Source organism: Monopterus albus, unplaced genomic scaffold (assembly GCF_001952655.1).
Source record: "Monopterus albus unplaced genomic scaffold, M_albus_1.0 scaffold26.1, whole genome shotgun sequence".
Lineage (NCBI taxonomy): Eukaryota > Metazoa > Chordata > Actinopteri > Synbranchiformes > Synbranchidae > Monopterus > Monopterus albus.
This window is the reverse complement of record NW_018127906.1, coordinates 3773479-3775954: the sequence shown is the minus strand read 5'-3', so window position 1 is coordinate 3775954 and position 2476 is coordinate 3773479.

Here is a 2476-nt window from a genome sequence, read left to right as displayed (position 1 = left end):
ATGGGGTTGTAGCATTGAGAGGTATAGGCACAACAGAAGTGGGTCATATAGTGTGTCTGTTGTCTGTCACAAGCTTGTGTATTAACCTTTGTTCTGGATATTTCATAAACCAAGATACATGTTAGGACTGCAGCTGGGATTTTAGAAGTCATGAACCTAAGTTACTTCACAACCCACCCAGCCACGTTTTGTGAATACTTTGATTGTTTCACATTTATTTTTCCTTTTTGTGGTTAAATTGTAATTGCTGTTTTTTTACTTACTTCATAATTGTCCTTTTCAACACTGCTAGAAATATACCTCTCAGACTAATGCTTTATTTTATTGTGGGAACTTCATGGACTGAAATTTACATCACGTGAACCTTTGCAGTCATGTAGACATTAAAAGCATGAACTGGCCTTTAAAAAAAAAAAGCAAGTGTTAATTTTTCTATCACTACCTTTGTTGTAGTGATTCAGGGAAATGAAAAGTCATATTAAATGGTGTCACTGGGGCAACTGGTCGCCCTCTGACAGAGCTCAGAATAAAGATGATGCCAGTCAAATCATTTCTCAGGTTTATCTCTGAGTCAGAAGGAAAGTAAATTTAAGACCGGGGCTGCTGTCTGGCTTAGCCATTGCTGATAATTTGGATGATCGCCTGATCACCCGGTTACCATTTCAGCCAGCAAGTTGACCAGATGTATATTCCTATGCAGTCATACATTGTATTTGCATTCTTTCTGACCCAGAGAAAAGTGTGGAAAATGAAACAACTGAAATCGTGTCTGTTCTGTGCTCTCTCTGAGGCCACCCACTGCCCTGTTGACGTCATTTAACGCAGCTCTTTGTTTGCCCAAATCTCTACAACAAAGGCAGTGATAGCGAAATTAGCACTGGCTATAGAGTCACCATACCCACATTTAGGGGAAATACAGCAGGTTAAAAAGAACTAAAGTCCATTATCATCTTGAGTTCAATTAGAATTTCCTAGTGTGCAGTTCTTCAGATGTCCACTAGGCAGTGGCTTAAAACAAACATTGACCGTGTAATTCCCAGTATCCCCAGTTTGAGTCTGGCCATGAAGTTATGTTGTATGTCATTGCCACTGCTTAAGTAAAGCAGTACTATAGACAGGCAGCATTCATTTGTAAATCACCGCTGCTCCTCATAGTTTTTGCCTTCATCCAGACAGACAGTTCCAGTAATTCAAAGACACACAGATTTGCTGAGTTTTCTCTGTCAACCTCAAAGCGTCATCATTCCTGTGTTTAGATGGGATTTCCCACAACCTAAAGAGAAACCTCAAAAAGCTCCTTCAGAAACCTGCATGTTGTATAACAACACTGTTGCTATTAATAAATTTATAGATTGTTGAGAAAAATGAATCATGTTCAGTCCTTTTCCCTGGAAAATCAGTGACTTTACAATAGGATTTTGGCATAGAATTATGCCAATATACTTTATGTGTGTCATGTTGATAGGGTTTCTGCTCAGTGCTAATGCTAAATGATTTATTGCCATGTTTTTAATGAAAGTAACATGGCCTTTCTTGTCTTTAGCGACCTATCTTTGGGACATTCACCAATGAGAGAGTTCTGTTTGACAACATACTGGTGAGTAAAACCATATAAACTACTTCTAGCTGGCTGATGATGCTCATGAGGTCTGGGCATTTGGGATTTGAGGGCATAGTGGTGACGTTGGTTTTACCCGAAAAACGGCAACTACAGGGAATTTTAATTAACCTAAACTTCCTGTTAATAAAAATTCCCAAACGCAGTGACAGATGTCTGCTCTTTGTGTGTGTGTTGCTTTCAGAGCTGAGGCTGTTATGTAAATATGTTAATGTGATTTTTTTTATTGGTCATTTTAATACATTTTTTTAAATACTGTCCCCTTTCAGCACCATTCAAGCGTCCCACAGTGACAGATGGCAAAAATCTTGTCTCTTTCTTGATGATATCATGTTTTGATGGAGCCCAGACCTTCTTGGTCTCTCTGTTGTTGTGTAATGCAAATGGCAATGGCAGACGCCACAAAAAGTCAATTAACCAGCAACAAAGACAGTTATTTAGCTGCCCGATCATTTGCCTGCTCTGTTGGAGGAGGGGAGTCTGTGGTGAGCCTCTGCCAACTGGCACATGACTTATTTAATTACTTAGCCCAGCGGCAACGAATGAAGCCGGCAGATTTATGGATTCATCCATTTTCCATTTATCAGAAAACAATAAAAACGTCCCTTTATGCCCTGTCTCAAAAGCACCCCTGGGCCTCGTGGCTATTAAGCGGCATCTCCCTGCTCTGCGTATAGGCCTCTGCTTTTGTCAGTCTAGTCTAAGTAATGGACTGCAGCAGGTGGGTGGGCAGCCCGCTGTTGATTCACAGGTACGATATTGGGGAACATGACTATGAAAGACTGTTTAAACCCTCTGAGAGTGCGAAGAGCCGAATGTGGTCTGAAGCCAGACTGGATTATTGATGCTTGGTGGCAT